Genomic DNA, 8606 nt, shown 5'->3' on the forward strand with positions numbered 1-8606 from the left:
ACACCAGAAAATTCATGAAGAATCTCAGGGCCTGGGATCTATGCTTTCTAAAAATACATGTGTGTACATGGGTCTGTGTTCATGTCTGGGGGTGTGCCTGTGTGCACTGTGGCCATGTGTGTGTCTGGAGGGGGACTTAAGTGGGCTGACAGGTCATCTCTCGTGGGGCTTCCAGAGAAGTCTTTCTTAAAGGCAAAATGGATTATGTCACTCCCTTGCTGAAAACCCTTTCATAACTCCCCAGTGTCCTTAGGAGAATGACCTGGCTTCTACCATTACCTCCACAGCCCTGGGGCTCTGCTTAGCTCTCTAGTGAAGTGGCATAATGTGAGTGCTTAATAAAAATATGCTGAATGTATACTTCCTACAGGGGCACGCTGGTGGCTCTTGATGCTATGGAGGGTGCTGAGCACGCCCTAAACTCCAAGTGGTTGTCCCCAAGGTCTTGCTTCTCCAGGAGGCCCCCTGTACTCCCTTCTCTTTCCTCCCGCTGGACCCTGTGACTCTCAGAAGAAGGCTGAGGCTGCAGTGGGCGTGGGGGAGGTGGGAGATGGGCTGTCTAGGGCAGGGGGCACCAAGAACCCTCACAATGCATATTTTGTGGTCAGTCTGGGGGTATGGTGGGCAATGTGTAAGTTTCCAAATGGCTCAGGAGGCTGGCAAGGGGCTGGGTCGGGTAGACATTTCTTCATATGGAAGCCTTATGGGCACTCGAGCTTTCAGGTGGGACCCACATTCACCAGGCACCTGCATGTGCCAGGTAATGGCACCAACATTACTGCAACATGTCCCCTGATGTGGGTAACATCATTTTCATTTTGCAGGTGAGAAAACTGAGGCTCAGTGACTTGACCTACCCAAGGTCACAGAGAACAGGTGGAGAAGGAGCTGTGCAGGGTAGGGTCCTGTACCCCCAGTGCTCCCCAGTTACACCAGGGACACCCCACAGAGATCTGACACCCTTGGTGCTCTGGCTGGTCAGCTTCCTGAACCTTCCCTGGGTTTTTTATACCTCCAGGCTATTTCCTCTCCCTGGCATGTCATTCCCTTCCTCTCTACCTGGCAAACTCCCATTTAGCTGTCAACATTCAGCTCAAGAAAATCCCTCTTCAGTGAGGTCCTCTTTGACTGCGGGAGACAGAAGAGTCACTTTGGCTGTGCCTCCAAAGCACCTGGACATCCTTCCAGGACAACTCTGGTTCTAACTTGTTCTAGATTATTAGCTTCTTGTGTGGGTATGGCGGGCCAGTGTGGCTTCTGGGAATTCACATGGTGTTGGGCATTGAGGGGACATTCAAAGGTACGTGGATTCTAGAAAAATCTCCCTTGGCCTGATGTCAGCATAGGACTGCAGTGTTGAGGCTGCCTTTTAATGATACTCAACTTCTTGAGGGGAAGGACGCCCATGTAAGGAACTGAGATGGTCGCCGACATCGTGGGTGACAATGATGCTGACGTTAGCTAGGGTACCATTCCCTGCATCATGTAACTCAATCTGCACCTCACACACATCTTGCTGCATTCTCCCAGGATCTCTGGCTTGCATCAGTTTATTCAAATATTTACCAAGCCCCTAGAGTGTGTCACACAAAACCCTTGGAAAACAAAAGGAGGGGCTTCGGGGGTCCTAAAGCGGCAATCCCAACCTCACTGTGTTCTCCTCCCCTCCCCCACTTGTGGATTTCAACATGAGGACCTACATGAAAACGATTTCATGGTAGCTTGGGTGGAGCTTTGGTTGGGGTCACGGAGACAAAGGAGCTGGATGTCAGGTGTCTGTGTGCGCAAGTGCCCACCCTGCTCTTCCCCACATGTGACCAGAGCGGCAGTGAGGACACAGTAGGGTGGGGGTGGTGGGTGGCCAGGTCTGGCACGGATGGGCTGAGACTGTGCTTTGCTGGGCGACGAGTTCCGAAGCGGGGACTGCGGGCGTGGGGGTTGGGATTGGACCCACTCTCAGGTCACGTCTCCCCCTGCCCGCCTGTCTCGGAGCCCGGCATCCGAGGCGAGGCGCGTTCCTGCCTGTGACTCATCTGCGACTGTATTGTCTGGCTAGGAATCGGAGGGCGGGCGGCGGCGGCACTCCAGGCTCTGAAGTGGCTTAATGGTGTGCGGCAAGTCCACGTCACTCCCATTCCGCCTCACGTCCCCACTCCCAGAATACCTCGTCTGGGGCCCACTGCGACACTCAGACCTGGGCAAATGCGTATGTGGTTGAGGGGGGGCGGCGCCGCGCCCCTGCCGGGCAGAGCCGAGCTGGCGGAGCTGGGCTGGCGCAGACAGTGTGCAGGGGCGGCACGGCGCATGCGCGGCAGTCGGACCCGGGAGGGTTCTGCCGCACCGCGGTAGACGGCGGACAGCGAGGGGCCGCAGGAGTGGGCTGGCCTGTGCAGGAGGCCACGTGATGTCGTGACGCCGCTGCGGCGCCCGCTCTACCGCAGTCACGTGTTGTCGGCCCAGGGAATCGCAAAACAAACCCCCCATTTTGCAGATGTCAACACTGAGATTCAGAGGGGCTGGGTGAGATAATGAGCCCCCAGCCCCAAGACCGCCCTGTGGAGGATTTTCAGCAGGGGAACGACACGGTCTCTTTTAGGAACGTCTCCCCGGGCTGAGTGTAGAGGGTGGACCAGGGTGGGAGGCAGGTGGCAGGGGAGTAGGGAGGCTGTGGCAGGAGATGATGGGTCTAAATGAAGGGGAGAGTGAACGGAAAAAAAGAGAGGCCGCATCCATTGGTTCGACGGGGGTAGAGAAGAGAAGTGAAGGAAACACTGACTAAACCTGTTCTCACCGAGCTTCTTGCTAGCAGAGGAGACACCAACATAATGGTGGGATTGGTTAGGTAACAGTAAGGGAAGGACAGAGGCAGTGTGTGGGTGGAGACTGAACATTTAGGTACAGTGGCTGCAGAAGGCCTCGTTGAGAGAGTGACCCATAAGCGAAGACTGGAGGAAGGGAGCTGGCAGGGTGAATAGCTGGGTAGAGATCTGGGAAAAGACTCCAGGTAGAGGGAGCCGACAAGTGTAAAGGCCCCTGGGCAGGAGCGTGCTGGGTGGTTCTGAGGGACAGGGTGGGCTGTGTAGGGGATAATTAAGAAGCAGGACAGAGAGATCAGATGTAGAGGGTGAGGAAGAGGAAGGAGTTAAAGATGATTCTGCTTGGGTGACTGGGGGATGGTAGAGAAATGGAGACTCTTCCAGAGATGCACGGTGATGTGGAGACTCTAGGTCTAGACAGTCCGGATAACTACTGGTTCTCTCTGTCCTTCCCGCGGTAAATGCGCAGGGACTATTTACTGAATGAATGAATGAATGAATGAATGAATGAAACCATCTCACAGGGGTTCCGTCAAGCTGTGGGTTTGCATGTCATTGCCCAGAGCGAGAAGAAAGTCAGAGATTCTGGACTTTGGCAAGACACACTAATTATAAAAGGGTTGTATCTACCTCATCAGGCAGGGGGCTAACTCCTGGGGCTGGAGGTAGAGGTCCCCAGGTGGCAGAAACATTTCTCCTCTGCAGGAAGGTCTTTATGTGAGGCTGGGACCCAGCTGGTGTCTTCCCCAATGGAGAAGAACATTCCTTGGCAAGTAGCCGTCTGTAGGATCAACTGCCACCTCCTTCTTCACTGCCACCAAGGCCCAACCTCTAAGGCTTGATTTATTGTCTAAGTGCATAAACCAGTCCACCTACCAACTGGCAAATAGGTCTGACCAAGTGGGTAGAGAAGCCTGATTTAAGGCTCAGGAAACACCACAAAGAGGACACAATCATTATTTATGGCAGTGAAACATGGGGGACAACCCCACTGTCCAGTAAGAGGATAGGCTGAGCAAATTATAATGGAATAATATATAGCCATGAAATCATATTTTTAAAGACATTTTAATAACATTGATAAAGACTTTTAGTATAATGTTAAGAGGAAAAAAAAAACCCAGGTTATATTTTTTAAAAAAGCAGGTTATAGAACTCTGCGCACAACATGATCCTTATTTTGTAAAAGAAAAAAAAAAACCTAGAGAAAATATTCATATATAGAAAAAGATTAGAGAGGAAATAGATGAAAATATTCACAGTCATTGTGTTCAGTGGGCAGTAGTGGGGTTAAGGAGGATTTTTGTTTTTTACATTTTTTATGATTTTCCAAATTTTCTACAGTGAGCATGTATTACTTTTATAACCTGAAAAATCATTAAAATGAAAATTTGAAAAAACCTTTCATGCTAACAAAGAGTAATTAAGTGAATAAGTCAGTGATAGTTAACTCATTGAAAAATTTTAAAGCTAACTCAATTGCCTTTGAACATGCCATTTGTTATTGTAAAGATTTACAAAAATAACTTGTCTTTGAACTTACTGATAAGGAGCTTTATTAAAATGTTAGGAAAATAATTCCATTGTTTTTAACCTTCATCAAAATTTCCCTGGCACTTGAGCAAGTCCTATTTGCCAAATTTTTGAGGGAATGGTTTCTGCCATGAACCTTAATGTTTTATTTTCAGGCAAGCTATATACTTGGCAAAAATAATAACAATAGACCTTATGTTTGTAAAACACTTCATAATTTGCAAAGCATACTAAGTGCTGGGTACTATTTTAGGCTCTGAATATAGGAGATATCATCATGAACAAAATGGTTAAAAGTCCCTGCCTTTGGGGAGTTTATATTGATGAGGGAAGACAATAAACAAATGAATATGATATAGAGATGTTGGGGGTGATAAGTGCTATGAAAAAAATGGAGAGAAGAGGGATAGGGAATAAATGGGGGGGTGCTCTTTTAAGTCACTTTGATTACTGTTTGAATAGTGAAGATGTCTCTAAAAATTCTCTAGCCTGTAGACAATTAATATAGAGGTATAAAGTGATTGAAGATATTCCTGGAGGAAGCATTCCAATAACTAATTACACATCATCTAAGATACAAGGTGCTAATTATCAATTTTATAAACTCATAAAATTATGATGAGTCATAGGGATGTTTTAAGTATTCTATACCTGGGCAAAGTTAGATAGCCCTTAACCTTCCTAAGCCTCAGTGTTCTCATCTATAAAATGGGGACAATTTCAGTACCTAAGTCAGAGGACTGTTGTCAGAATTCAAAGGGAAATGCTTGGAAAACAGCATGTGTTCAATGTATGTTCATAATGTAGACATGGCAAGGCCACCAGGAGAGGTCCATTTGACATTGCCTGATATTTCCTATTATTCTTCTAGACTCACAACTCTACTGGGAGGTGTGTAATATTTGTTCCCACTTTCAAGAGAAAATTGAGGCTCTGAAAGGTAAATCTCCTGCCCAGAATCATATGCTATAAACCCAGGCAGTTGGCTCCAAGTAGCCATGCTCTCAGCCACAGCTCTATTTTGTGCTCACTTGCCAAGGGGCTCCAGAAGCCCTCCTGGCCTCAGTTTCTACTTTTAGGAGCTGAGAGCAGATTGAGACCTTCCTGGCCCTTACCCTGTGCTCTGAGCACTTCCAAGGCAAAGGCTTCAGGTAAAAGGCCAGAATGTGTCTGATTATTCCCAAAGACTGGAGGTAATGCCCATATCCCCATCACATTCCCTATGGGCTGTGTTCCAGAAACTTATGTGGACCAGGAGACACAAACCTCCCTAATTAGTTCCTGATTAACTCCTTTGGGAAGAAGAGTGAGGATTATGGAAGATGCAGGGATGTGACATCCTAGTGGGTGAATGGGGGTGGGGTGGGGTACAGAGGAAGAAGAAGAGAAAGGGGGTTTCTGTGTAGAAGGAGCCCTGAGGAGGCAGCCCACTCTGCCTGTCTTCCCAGCTCCCCATCAGGCAACATGTGGACAGACCCACCCCTCCCCTGCCCTGTTCTGGGCAGCTGCGCCACAGGTGGCCAGGACTAGCATGGGTGTCCACAAGATGGATCTCTGTTTTCTTCCCAACGGTGCTCCTGCCACTTACACCCTCCATGCCACCCCAGAGATGCCAGCGTCCTCCCCTAGGTGCTGGGTCTCGCCTGCTCTGCTCTGAGCCTGAGGCCCCCGATGCACAGACAGGCAGATCTCTTCCTGGGGACCTTCCAGCTCTGAAGTCCTAACCTCTGGGTCAGCCACTGGCTCCATTTCCTCCCAAGGTTCATCATTTCTGGTGCCTCCTGGCTCAGGGGCCTGGATGAACACACCACGGTCAGCATGAAAACATGGTTGGAACCCCTCAGACCTCCTCCTGTCTCCTTGTCCTGGTGGTAGCTCCCCCTGCTGCTTTCTGCTGCCTGTCTGAGCCATCGCTACTGGAACGTCCAAGCCACCTGATAGGCTATGGCTCCTCAGGGAAAGCAGTCCTCCCCACCCCCACCCCCAAACTGCAGAGTGGAGAGAGGTGTGCAGAATTCTCTTGCACAGATTGTGAGAAATGCGTAAGAAGCCCTCCGCCAGGGCAGCAGACATGAGCCAAGGGCAAAAGGAAAAGTCAGTCAGACAGAGTCTTTTCCCTCCTGGATGGATGTGGTGTGATAAGGGAGGAGAAAGCTGGCCCAGGCAGTAGAAAGCCTGGGGAGGAGGGGATGTCTGAGAAAGGGCAGGCCCTAAGTTTTGAATCACAATTAGATGTCATCAAGGCCTTGGTGGGTTCAAAGGCCTCCTTGAAGGGGGCTTGGTGGGGATCATGTCCCCACCACTTCAGGGGAACTCACTCTGCCTGGCATCTACTGATGCTGGAAACTTCATAAAATGACACCTGTAGCCAACCTGAATTGAGTCCTGGCTGTGTGCCAAGCCCCATGGTAGCCCCCCGCCCCCAAGCAGGATTTCACTGAATCCTTTCAACACGCGTTCGCCATGTTTCAGGTGGGGGAAACTAAGGCTCAAGAGAGGTTAAGCGCCTTGTCTAAGGTCACACAACTAGGAAGTCAATCAAGCCCATCCTGCGGTACCAAAGCCCTTAAACATTCTGCTCACAACAGAATCTTGCCTACTTGTCAGTGGAGGAAATTGAGGCACAGGGAGGTGAAGTCAGGGTGTTTGGGGAGGGAGTCTTGAGGGGCATCCTCAAGGCAGGTGCCGGTGGGGCTGTGTGGATCAAGATCAAGGATCAAACTCCTGGAGCCCCTGCCTCTCACACCTGTCACTTGTGCCTTCGCCTTCCCTGCCACCCCCGCTTGGCCACCCCCGCTGACACTGGTGTGGGATCAAGAGGGCAGCTCTGGGTCTTCTGCGCACCAGCTCTTCTGCGGAGCCGATGGAGGGGGGGATGGGGGAGGGGGAGGAAGGGCTGCGCGAGTCAGCCGGGGGTGGGGTGGGCACTAGTGAGCCTCCGAGGGCGCTTGGGGAGAGGCGGCTGTGCCGCTTGGCGCTGCGCAGCCAGCCAAAGCAGCGGCCTCGGACCCAGCTTCGGGTCCCACTTACCACGCAAGGGAAAGTCTGCCCCAAAGCGAGAGAAGGTGCGGCGGGGACGCCCCCTCTCCCACCGTTGGTGTGGAGATAAGCCAGCACCGCAGGCACCGAAGCGGGGGCACGGCCCGGGTGACCCGCCCGTCGGAGGGTCAAACTTCCTGGCTCAAGGGTGGGGGCGGGTTCTAGCTTCAAACTCTACAAAGCCGGGAGCCCCTTCCCTCTTCCACCCGGGCCGAAAGTGCGTCTTAGCTTCCCCTTCTTAGGTGGGTTGTTCAGGGGTCCCGAAACCGAGGGCGCGGGACCGGGAAGGCTGTCTTATGACGCCCACACGGGGTGGACGCTCCGGGAGACCTTCGCTTCCCCGTGGCCCGAGGGCGTGCTCGGGGCAGCATTGGCCGGGCCGGGGTGAGGGGGCCCGGGGCGGGAGTCTGGGGATCCCGTTTGGAGCGCGCTGCGGTTCGGCTTCGGACCGCCGGTCCGCCCTCCCGGCGCGCCAAGGCTAAGCGCGAAGCGCCCGGGGTGTGTGCGTGCGCCGGGGCCGCCGCAGAGCTCGGGGGAGGGGGCCGGGACCCCCTTCCCGCCCCTCCCCAGCACCGCCCCCGGCCCAACGCCCCTTACTCGGCTTAGCCGCCTCGCTCCGCTCCGCGCGCCGCAGTGCCGGCTCCAGCTTCGGCTCCAGCTCGGGTTCCCGCTCTGGCTCCGGCTCCGGCTCCGGCTCCGGGTCTGGCTCCGGCTCTGGCTCCAGCTCTGGCTCCGGCTCCTGCTCCTGCTCCTGCTCCTGCTCTGGTTCCCGCTCGGATGCCTCTGCGCTCTGGCTCGGGCTCGGGCTCGGGCTCGGGCTCGGGCTCGAGCTCGGGCGTCGCGGGGGGCGCGCCGCTCCGCCTCGGCCTGCTCGGCGCGCAGGGGCGGGGCGGGGCGGGCGGGGCGGGCGGGGCGGGGCCGGGCCGAGCGGACTTGCTGCCCGCGATCCCCAGCAGAGGCGGCGGCGGCTTCTCAGCCCCAGTCCCAGCCCTGCCCTGCCGCAGCCCCGCCCGCCTGCCCGTCGGCCCTGCGCCTCCGCCCAAGCCACAGCCGTCCGCTCCCGGGCCCCCCTAGGCGGCGCGCCTCCTCGGCTTCAGCAGTGTTGTGTGGCGGCTTCGAGGCTTCGGCAGCTCTGGGCCGCCGCCGGGGTCATCCCTCAGATGGGGGGACGCGGGAGGGGGTGGGTCGAGCCGCGCCCCTCTGCGCACAGCCAACCCG

The 8606-nt window shown here is 54.0% G+C and overlaps 1 protein-coding gene across 2 annotated transcripts in view; it reads right to left on the reverse strand.

Annotated features, from left to right (window-relative positions):
• LOC113936485 (protein BEAN1) overlaps positions 1-8147 on the reverse strand; it is a 34516-nt gene extending 26369 nt beyond the window's left edge. For both annotated transcript variants that reach the window (XM_027619751.2, XM_027619750.2), the window contains exon 1: positions 7986-8147. The gene's annotated coding sequence lies outside the window, so the exon portion shown is untranslated. The remainder of the gene's footprint in view (positions 1-7985) is intronic.
• Positions 8148-8606: the final 459 nt, after the last annotated feature.

The sequence above is a fragment of the Zalophus californianus genome, chromosome 17 (assembly GCF_009762305.2).
Source record: "Zalophus californianus isolate mZalCal1 chromosome 17, mZalCal1.pri.v2, whole genome shotgun sequence".
NCBI lineage: Eukaryota > Metazoa > Chordata > Mammalia > Carnivora > Otariidae > Zalophus > Zalophus californianus.